Source organism: Ixodes scapularis, unplaced genomic scaffold (assembly GCF_016920785.2).
Source record: "Ixodes scapularis isolate PalLabHiFi unplaced genomic scaffold, ASM1692078v2 PGA_scaffold5__190_contigs__length_132052651, whole genome shotgun sequence".
Lineage (NCBI taxonomy): Eukaryota > Metazoa > Arthropoda > Arachnida > Ixodida > Ixodidae > Ixodes > Ixodes scapularis.
In genome coordinates, this window is record NW_024609880.1 from 120,415,066 (window position 1) to 120,427,044 (window position 11,979).

Below are 11,979 nucleotides of genomic sequence, written 5' to 3' on the forward strand. Positions count from 1 at the left end.
ACGTTTGCTCGAAACGTGCGTCTGTCCGCGAGTAATTTACTGCTAAAAGGCGTGACTTCTTTTGCACATGCTTAGGAACTGCATTAAAAGATCCGCGTTTTAGCAGGGTACAGCCTAGGAGACTATGTACTTGGAAACAAACTACAAGACATCCATCAACCGACGCTTGTTTTCCCGACCATCCGACAAACCTTTGCGTTTTGTGACGTTACGCAGCACCTACGGATGTGAGCCATTGACACTGGCGAAATTTGGGGTGCAATTTCGTACATAGGCTCATGAAAGGCTTAATCATTAACGGGAGATCATATACCAAAATAAAGATGACGTTTGTCTACATGAAGGCTCCCTCGACGTAACGAGCGCAAGAACTTAAGTACTGTACTTCCGGTTTCGACCAGACAATCCCTTTAAGCTGAGACGAAGTACGGCAAGCCGCCCCACCAGGTGTCTTCACTTTAGATGAAAATCCTAGCCAGTGCGGTACCCCTGCTAGATGAGTTTTGAACATGCGTCGCGCAGTAGAGGTACACGACGGCACGCCGATAAGCCGGCACGTGTGGGTATTGAACCCAGGACAGCCGTGTTCAATATTCACTAGCGCACGGCAGCTGGAGTTTGAAGGCACGGCGGCTGGCACATGCTAACGCACTGGTGTTTACATGCTGCCGTGCATAAACACACACGTCAGCTGGTCCCCCGGGGAGCCAAACTCCCGATGTATTCTAACATTGCTGGGTTTGGCGTCACTTAGGTGCAGCAGCGGAATGCTGACAATGGCGTCGTCTGATTGACGCGTCTATAAGGGGATATTGTGATAGGCACAACTCCCACTCACTCGATCGCTTGAGTTGTTGTCCACCGTTGGACATTAAAAAGATGGAGGTATCATTTTATAGCATGAAATGCTTTTTAACGAGAACCCCCGTTCCCAAATTGTTTGGTTGTCCGTCCGTTCGTTCGGGCATTTCCCGCTAAATTGAGCTGGGAAATTTTCGTGACGTGACCTAAACGTTAGTTTTGTTTCCTTGCTAAATATAGCGGGAAATTTAGCGGAAAATTGACGTCACGTGTCCTATAAACCATTTCAGTTAACCGGCCAAGTTTGATGAGGAAAATGATAAAAATATTGGCCCTTCTTCAATCCGCAAGATGACTCTTTAATGCGTTTTAAAAGAATTTAAACAATATATTCTCGAATACCGCATTTCAAGCGTTTGTGGACTTTGGAGATAGAGGTCGCTGTCAATTTTTTTGCACGAGGGGAGCTAGGTCATGTGGCACGACCATCCTTTGATAAAATTTTAAAATCGCTGCGTGTAAGTAAAAAGGAAAAAAAAGGGGTTGTATTGTGTGTTTGTTTTAGAGCCCAAAAATTGGCATGCCTCAACGGCAAGCGAGTCTCCCAGCAGTAGATGAGAAATCTAGCCGGTGGGGTACAAACGATAGCCTGGGGTCTATAACGTGCGTCACGGAGCAGTGATACACAACCGCACGCCGGTACGATGTTCATCCAGATCGAAACGGGCAGAGGAGGGGATTGAACCATATATTCAGGGTTCTGCGATGCGAGCTTTCACTCCACTTGCTCCGAGCTGGTGTGTGCTAGCCCGCTCGGCCGTCGATCCGAACAAATCCGCCTGTTCCTGATGTACCAGGACCAGGCGAATTTGTTCGGTCGCGCACCAGTCACCTAGCTGTATTTAGAGATATGTGTTTGTCCTTTGGTGCCCTTGTTCCCCCTCTCCAGGAATTATTATCGTCATTGTTGTTTAGCTCGCTTGTACCTCTGCATTAATTGCCTTATCATTATATCAATCACGACCGCCGGAATTCTCGCCGACTTTTTCGCAAAGTGTCCAGATTAGGACTCCAGGAGAAAAAAACAAGCGGAAGCAAGGTTTCATTTGTTGATGTACTAGCTTTTAAAAATCTGAGCTTTTAACCATATTCATGTTTCTGGTGGGCGACTCAAACAGCCCAAATGCTCTGTTACCCCACATTGCACGATCGTTTTGCAAAAACCTCTCGCGTTTCAGTATAACAGTAAGTTTTTCGCCCGACCTTAACAACAGTTGCTCCTCATAGTTGCTGTCTGCAAGACGAGCAAGTGAAGAAGAGGGTACGTCTTTTGGAATGTCAATCTCGAAAACTACCAGTCCTTCTTCCTGAAGGTTGGGTTCGTTGTTCGGTCTGAAGGTGGTGCTCAAGGGGAGAGGCAACTAAGGTTAAATTTTGTGTATCTCTTAAGTGACCAACGTTCGGGATACAAGGTTGCGTTCAGTGTCTGGTAACCTGTTCTTTTGTTGTAACTGTAGGCAGTGTTGCCAGCTCAAAATTTGAAAACCCGCAGTCGGAATCCCGAAAACCGCTAAAAACCGCTAAATCCAAAACACATCGCGCGTTTTTAACAATTGCATTTTTGCTTTATTCTTGCCCAAAGGTATATTAACAGTATAGATCATATTAATGTCATCTTAAAAGAAGCTTTCCTTATGTTTTGACTAGAAATCTGTCACACCACGCCACAGTTAGCCCAGGTGATCCAAAGCCAAAATTGCGGAGTGAGCGCATAAGAACGTGGCTAGGAACCCTTCAGCAGTGCGTGACTCGTCAGACTTCTGTTTAACTCGTGGAGTCGTCTGCCTGCTAGAGGAGAAAGGTGCCGCGGCCAAAACATGATTCTTCGTTGCAGCGTGCGCGACCAAATCCACGTGCTTCGCAGATAGTTCCTTTCTGCAATAACGGCACCTGGCTCGTCTGCTATCATCAGGAACCTCCAGTAGCCAGTCTTTTCTAAACTTTTGAGCGTACTTCACCAGGCCCATTTCACGGAGCAGTGAAGAAAACGTCAAAGGAATACATTGGAACATTGATGCTGTTCAAGCGTGCTCGCAAGAAACAGGGAGGCATGTTCCAATAGTCGACGCCTTAATGTCTTTATGACATCACAGGTGTCACTGTCACAGGCCAGAACAGAACTGAGTGTAAGCAAAGGCGACTTTGGCTGATTATGGATATGACAGGTGCCTTGTTGGCAGTAAATGAATATATAACTTTCATATCTTTAGCTAAAAAAAACCGCCAAGGTTACATAAAACCGGCTAAAATTCCCGCCTCCCGCAAGACAATATTTTTATCCCGCTAAACAGAACCCAAAATCGCTAAGTTTAGCGGAAAACCGCTAAATTGGCAACACTGACTGTAGGTCACTTTGTTGAAGTTCACTGATGGCTGAAGTCGGCCTTAGATTACTCGGTGTATGAGGATTTGTGGAAACAAAGAAAATAGTCGAGTTTGAGACGTTCCTATTTTTGTCCTATCCTTCAACTAAAAGTTGTGCTTCTTGCACCGCAGTCTCGGGCACTACAAAAAGAATCCATGTCCTCTAGCTTTCTTGTGCCCGGCGGTTACCAAGCGAGAGGCCCACAATATAAACCCTAAGATAACTACCAAAAAGTCAACGAGACTTTGCTTTTCGTAATGCTGTTGTTTTTATACGTTTTTTTGAATTTCCCTCTTAGAAATAAATACAAATTACCCCCACTGGACAAAAACAAAAGTACTCTGTTTTTTTTTTGTTTCAGTACCAGTTTAACGAGTTCCCGTTCCAGTTCCACCAATACAAAATGTGACGGCGGCATTCCTTCATTTCTCCTAAAAGGAACGCGTTCCAGGAACGCTGTTCCTTGTAACGCCGTTCTGTACAACACTGGCCGAAGTAGAGTAATGGCCCGTTCACACATTTGCAACCACATAGAATCGGCTGAGACAAAATCGACGTTTAAGCACCTTGCGACGGCTTAGGACCCGCTCCACAGCAGCACATCCGGTCCTACGCCATCGCAAGAGGCTTAAAACCGGTCATGTCTCAGCCGGTCCTACTCGGTTGCAAGTGTGTGAGCGGGGCTTAAAATTAACGCACCAGTATCATCACGGATACGGATGCATGGAAGTGAGGATAACGTCCACTTCAACTGAAAAAAGTGTTTTCAGGAGAGCGTTGAAGACTTTGCTGCGGCTTCTCACCCCGTTGACGCCTCGATGGCGAAAGCCGGTGTGCGTCGCCCACAAAGCGAGCGCCTAAAAACATAAAAAAAAACTCATCGCTAAAAAAAAAAAAAAAAACTCTTAGCAACAACGCAAATCAGTTTTAGAATTTTTTTATATGTTCAGCACATAAAGTAAATTGAACTTTTGGCTCTTTCGAAAGTTGCGGGCACCGTTGCCCACATTGCTGTTTCATGCTCTCAATAATGCCGTTTCTGTATAAAGATATTGTCACTTAATTAAAACGTCAGAAAAGAAGGATTGGGAAATTTAACACATGCAATTTAATTATTAGTTATATGTAGTTATATGATTTCAAAGAATAAAAGTATTGTAGCTAACGCCCCGCTCCAAGTTTAATAGAAAAAAAAACTAATAAAGAAACCTTTTAATGTATTTTCTTTTTGGGCCTCCTCTTGGGACACAAAATGGCGCCTTTCTGTGTTTGTATCTTAGTGTAAGATCGGACATAGTATTGAATAATTAGGCGCTTAACTAAATTTGTGTGGTCATGAACCGTTTTTTCAGTGTTTTTATATCACTACCTGAGTTTTATGCAAATTCCAAACATTTAGGGCATAATATATCTGCACAAATGAGATGTATATTTTTTGTTAACAAATATATATATATATTTTTTTTTATTTCAGAGGCTTTTTTATTTATATTAATTTTACAAAGATATCCCTGAAAAGAAATAAAATATTGCAGCGTCTCCGTTGGCATGGAATGATCCCTAAGGGGGGGGGGGGGGGTCCGCAAACGTTTTGGGTTGGGGGCCGGACCGAGGCTATATCACTGTATCGAGTTCCCGACAAATTTATTTATTTATTTTATTTATTGATACAGCCGGCCGCTAATACGCAGCCAAGGCAGGAGACATACAAAATAAAATGCACTTGAAAATAAAATACATAGGTGTGGTGGCGTTACAACTCGTAGAGGAATAAAGGGCCACCAGATGCCCTTGATAGGATTCTTCCCATGCAAAGAATGACTACGCAAAAGGATCTTTTACAACTACCCGTCACAAAAACACACGCAAACATTAAAAAAAACACAGTACAAACCTATAAAAAAAGAAATATCTAAAGCATGACTAGTAGAAAAGCACAATCACAGACAATCAAACCAAATCATACGCATGTAATATCAAACAACATCCGATTCCTTTAACTTAGCTGTGAACGACAATACGCAATCTGTGGAGGCGATTTCTTGTGGGAGCAAGTTCCATTCATGAATCGTACGTGGAAAACAGGAATATTTGAAGCAGTCAGTTCTACACCTTATTTCAGAGAAAGATTTGCGGTGCTTGTTCCTTGTTGGCCTACTAGTATTGAAATGAAAGTAATTGCTGTAGTCCAAGTTGAAATTGTTATTTAATAGGTTGAAAATGAACTTCAGTCGGCTAATTTTTCTACGTTTTCGTAAAGGGACACCGCTCTGGACATAAAGTTCTGAGATTGATGTGTTTCTACCGTATGTGTTAAAAATAAATCGCAGCGCTTTTTTCTGAATTCTTTCCAACTTATTAATATTTGACTTTGTGTGAGGATCCCATACCACATCAGCGTATTCCATCAAAGACCTGACGAATGTCTTATACGCGATTAGTTTTGTATTGTTGGAGCAGTCTTTTAGTAGCCGTTTTAAAGTCCATAATGTGCCCATTGCCTTGTGAGTAATGAAGTCAATATGTGAATTCCAACGCAGATCAGACGTTATTACTAGTCCCAGGTATTTGTATTGGGGTACTGTGTTGAGCGCGGTCCCCTGGAGGCAGTAGCTGGAGGGGAGTGGATTTTTTTTCCTGGTTATTGTCATATGAGCACATTTCTTACAATTAAGGGACATTTGCCAGGTGTCGCACCATGTAGAAACCATCTCGAGACTCTTGTTTAGAATATTTTGAACGTTAAAACATTTCACTTCTTTATAAATAATACAATCGTCAGCAAATAAACGAATTTGAACAGAGGGGTCTACTTTAAGGTCATTAATAAAAATAAGTAGGTAAATAAAAATGGGGAAAATCTAAATAAATAATTCTAGGTATAGAGACACTTAAATACAAAACTTTAAGTTAGAGTAAACATCACAAAAATAATCGAAGGTGGGCGAATGCATGTATACCTTGTTATCAAATTAAATAGTTAGCCAATTATGAAATTACACAATAATAGGAGGCCAGAAAACATACCAGGCCTAATTTAAAGGGCATAGCAACTTGGGAACGCCCACACAGGGCAGAAGACTAGTGACAGTGATAGAACTGATGCTGAAAATATGCAATAGGTACAACATAGTATCCTTAAAATCACATTATCTATAGGAACGTAAATTAATTTTAATATATAGTTTCACAAATGTGAAACAGGGGATTAAGAGCGTAGGAGCTGCTGATGGCAATGTTCAATGGACTATGCGCAAAACCGAGGCCCCCTTAGCGGCTCAGGTGCATTCTGGGAAACATTTGTCAACGAGGATTTTACGATTTTAGCTTCGGTTTTCTGCGTCGGACCGCGAACCTGCACTACGCCCCTCAACGTAGCGCACCTCTTCTAGACTTCTTAGTTTTACGTATGTGTGCATGTGTTTTAGTACATATACTTTTCTTTCGTGACTTTATCAGACGGTAAATGATTTATAGCGAAGGCAAGCCACATCGCATCAACAAAACTAAAGCTAATCTCGATCGGCCTTCATTGCTCTACACACCGACTCCTTGTAGGTGTTTGTTTTCGATATCGAAAGATTTGGAGGATGGCCAGCACCAAGATTAGCATCGTGCTTTCACAATGTCCTTTGTAGTGTTGTATCCTTCGTTCTTAATCCATCTTTTTCTTTCACTTTCATTGTCCCGATTCATTTGGCCACGCGCTGCCACCTCGTCTTCCTCTTTCCTGAACTTGTCATGGCTTGCCTTCGCCTTGGATCAATTGCCGTCTGATAGAGTCAAAAGAAGAGAAGTATACTTCCTACATCAAATGCACACGTAGGTAGTTGCACTTTAAGAAATGCTTGGCCGTCTACTTACCTGCAAAACATTTCAAGAGCCAATCTTTGCGATCTACGAAATCAGCTCAGCGAATAATCAGGTGAAATATCTGTTTATACCTCAAAATGTCAAAATGAAGCCAGCGGTGTGGCATTACGCAATACAAGCATGACACTTTGCATTGCGTAATGTCACAGCGCAGGCTTTATTTTGAGGTTTAAACGGATGTTCCGCTTCATCATTCGCTGGGCTGTTTTCGTAGATCGCAGAGGTTGGCTCTTTGAGTGTTTGAGAATAAGTAGACCCGCAGGGATTTTTTAGAGTGTGGCGTTGAGGAGCGTGCAGTGCGCTTTCGGCTGGCCGCGGTCCGATGGAGGAAACCGAAACACAAATGTCTTCAACAAATATTTCCCACAATGCACCTTAGCCGAAAGGGACGCTTAGCTTTGCATATTTCGCATTAATGCTTTTACGAGAGGACATATCTTACGGTAGGGAGTTTTCTCTCGTTTTTTCTCGTAACTTCATTCACGCGGTTGGAGCGCGTTACGGCGCAGTTTGCTTATGTTTGTGCCGGTAGCAGCGTGCCTGCTGGAAGCGAGCCGCGGGCCGGGGTGTGAAAACCTCTGCCCTGGAGTATATATTTCATGTTCATACATGTTCTATTCTTTATGGGACAGAAAACATCGCGCAACCGTTAGAGGTAGAGCGCATAGGCAACCAAGACTTCCAGTTGCTGATGAAATGTAAGTTATGAATGACAACTCCGAAATAATTCTGTAAAAGAAAAAAACAACGAAGGAAAGACAAGAGAGCTTTGATATGGTAGGATCACCATACATCATCTTAGTAATAATTTAAATGAAATCGTTCTTTGCTTTGTAAATAGTTTTACTGTTGCCTTTTCGGAAACACTAAGGTCGACCGGTGCTCTTGATTTCACAACGCAGTACTGAACATTTAAGATTTGGAATTTTGTTCCGGCACAACGAAACCGTCGGTGACCTTCGCTTAAAGCCAAGCAGGAATGAAGTTCTCGAAGCCTTATGCCTCTGGCAGAAAAAAAGACTTTCACTTTCATCGATAAGTCGACAGATCAGGTCTATGACCCCTTTGGTGTTCTCGCCTCTCTAAAACCGTCTTCGAAGATTCGTGAAAAACAAACCGCACCTAAACCCCTCCCTCGAGTAAAGGAGTGTGAAATCATACATTATTTACAATGGGAGAATATCACCGAGGAAAGCAAAGGCAGCGACACTGACTGTGACGTAACGCCCGCCGATCCCATGCAAGCCCATATTGCATGGGCTGGGTGGTATTCCGTTGAAGTCAAAAGTGCTGGAGCAATGTGCCGTTCATGTACCTAAGTCGGTTACGTTAACGCGCCGCATTCTGATACTGTGACTTGCCGACCGTATCAAAGTTTCAGATTTAACGCTGAAAGACATTTACCGCCCCATGAATGGCCAAGCTGGAACTCATCTTGCTTACGAGAAGTACCGAATTAGAATTTAACCTCCCGTGAATAATGTCTCCACTGACTTCTGGGATCCCTCACTTATCCTTGAATTCCACGAACTACAGAAAAAATGAATGCTTCAACTGCAACCATAAAATTTTATAATTTGATACTTATAGAGCCGTAGCGGATAGTCAGTTCCACCTATTATATACAACATTGACAAAGGGAAGATCTCTGAGGCCTTTATAACTAACTTAGGCTGCCGCACGCAACGCATAATAAGTGCCGAACTCCTCGGGGTAGAAAGACGGATGGCTGTTAAGGACAAGATATCCCTAGATTGTTTACATATTATGCCTTCATGACAAGACAGGGTGTCTATTAAATTACGTATCTCAAATTCTCTGATTTTTCCGGGTTTTCCTTAATATTTTTATTAAATTCCCTAACCATTTCAAAAGGGGAAAATGCAGAGGATGAGATTGCAGCGTTTGTTAGGGCTGTTTCCATTTAATCCTGCGAATAACGTATTGTGTTGCGTTACCAAGCTATGACTCGGGCAACTGACACTCAGTGCGAAATCAATCCACCCCGCACACTCCCGCTTCGTTCCGTGTCACTGTGCCAATTACATAGCACACTTTCCTTAACTTAGCCAGCTATTGGACGATTCCCTTGGCAATTTCTTGACTTTTGCAAATGTTTTTTTTTTTCAATTTCCTGAGTATTTCTGGTTTTAGAGGTTGGTACACACCCTATGACTCAAAACTTGTGGCCTGTGCCACATGTCACCATTTGGGCCATAAACAAGGCACCTCTTCGAATAACACGTCACGACGACCCGATGACTAAGCACGGAAAAAGAAAATACCAGGCCCTTTATAAATGCCCCAAACACTGCTCAATCATACGTCGCAGCACTAGACCTTGGGGCCTCGAAGGACCGGATCCAGCTTCGACCTCAGTGCCTCTTAAAAAAATAAATTTACGTGTTTTTTTGTGCTTCTCCTTTTTGTGTCTGCTGCGATAACGCTTTTAGCGGCAATGTCAACGCTCCGAGAAGTTCACACTCCGCTCAGCAATAAAACTTCGAGAAAATGAATAAAAATTAAAAAAAAAGCCAAGAGTGCAACGGCACCTAGGCTAGGGGTTCCCTCTGTCAGCCGTGATCCGGTTCCTACGCGGGACAACCTGACTGCGTCATGGGCGAAATTTACGTTCTTCGTACAGTGAGCTTCGAACTTCGCAAATGCTTCCTCCACCTCGATTCAGGGCGATTGCTGACTCCTCCAGCTGCCCGAAAACAACCGCCCCGCCCTAATTGTCTGCGCTGAAAGCTACTGTCGTTGGTGCATGAACTTACACATTTGTAGGACCGTGGCAACGACCATCATCAACGACGAGTCGACAAGCAGTGCCGCACTTTCATTGCCTTCATACGATACTTTGACCATGACGCAAGGCGCTAGGAGGGACCACATGGTGAACTCCCTGGTAGCTGTTCAATGAAGTTCGCTGAGTTTACCTGCACGGTAAACTTCAAAACACCTATATAGATGTAACCAACCTTTTACCACTTTTCTTAAGAAAAACAGTTTTGTCAAGGTGCACGTTTTTAAGCGATAACTACGGTAAAGGGTGCCCAGACGTTTGCGCACAACATAAGGTTATTCAGTTGAAAAAAATGTATTGTAGGACATATGTTGCATTGCACAAAGAAAGTGTGCGAAAGAAAAAACTCGTGTTCAACCAACAGTTTGATATTTCACACAAGGACATCCCAGCCAAGCTTTGACTTCCAAAACAACAGATTTTTATTACTAGTTGCTCCAAGTAAGCCATAAAAAACACGCTAACTTTAGAAGAGGTACGAAATTCGCTGTAGCCCAATTTATTGATTTTAGAAGTCCATAAACAGTATAAATAAATAAATACAAACTCAAAAGAAAGTTTTTTTTTTTCTTAGACAAACTACTATCGCCCAGGTGTTTCGTTGGCGCCCTCTAATGGTTTCCGCTCGTGACTTGACGACAAGTATTTTCCTCGTCGGGACGTCAAGAATTGTATTTATGACTACTTAATATCAGTTACGAACTACGCTCGATCGTACGTGTAGATAGAGTCCGATAGAAGCTCAAAGACGTCGCATTGTTAAAATAACACCATCAAAGTTAATAAAGAGATCATAGTGAGTGTTTGCCCAATCACAAAAGCCAATCACAAACACTCTTTTTGGTTGCCAGTGTCACCCGTAACCCCTCCTGTTTCTTTTCCTCGGTTAAGAAGTTCCCTCTGAGTCATTTTCTTTGTTTACAAAGCCTTTTTTTTTCTCACCTCATTCTTGGCTATTACAGAAATTGATTCCCTAACGCCAGCTCGCCTCCTTGCACATTGACTCTCTTTTCGTAAGACTATATCTGTTGACAAGAAAGATGTCCCCTTTTAAATCACGATTTGGTGTGTGCCATTCACTTCGGAGTTATTTGTTACTGCTGATTTCAGGTGTGCTGCCATATCATGCCGACGTTATCCCCATGTTTCGCACGTAGTTTTGTGTTAAAGTACCGGTATCTAGTCGTCTGACAGCACTTGCAACTTCCAGTACTCATGTCTCGAAGTTGTGGGTCCCATGGCAACTTAAGAAAGAAAAAAAAAAAAAAAGAGGATAAAGCAAACAGAACTTTGAGACTCGGTTAATGTGGCTTTCAGTAACTAAGTCTGAACTAACGCGTGATGCGTGGGTTAAAAGCGTACACGTTTGTATCTAAGCGGTATGTGCTGAAAATACAAAAATCGTTGCGCCGCCACGTTTTATATATTCAGTTCCTTTTTTTTCTGCGGAAAGCAATTTACGAATTACTCAGCAAGCAAGTGTATTGCTCCAGGATTTATGCGGCTCTCGGCTAACAGTTAACAATTGCAATAGATCGTCATGAATGTGCACGACGTCTTTGAACTATATTGTTGTTCAGGATTCGCTCCTTGGTAGGCGTTGAGTGACGTGAGCAATACATTCACCTTGTGCAATCTGGAAATTTTGCCAGTTTTTTTTTTGCTGCAGCTGCTGCAGCAAAACGCATTATGTTCATCCTGCTGTGCTTGATAGGAATTGTTCATTTTAGTTAGCTACTCCACCCTGAAGTTGATAAGATATTTACCAGATATTTCTGTTGAGCGGGCAGCTATTCCGAGGCAGTGTGAGGACAATGAAAATAGCCTTAGCAGGTGAAATTTGTCGTTTTTTCGGTGCCCAGATAATTCAACCGCGACTTAGGTTGAAAAAAAAACTTGGGTTGAAAAAAAAAAAAAAGTTCAGTATAACACGGTTGTATGCGTTTTGCGCGTGTTGTTATTTTTTTACATACTTTTTCGTTTCTTTTTCTCCCCCTTTTGTTTACATTCTCTGTTTCGCAATATAGATGATGTTGTCGTTTCCATGCTATAATGAATATGTCAAATGCTAGTG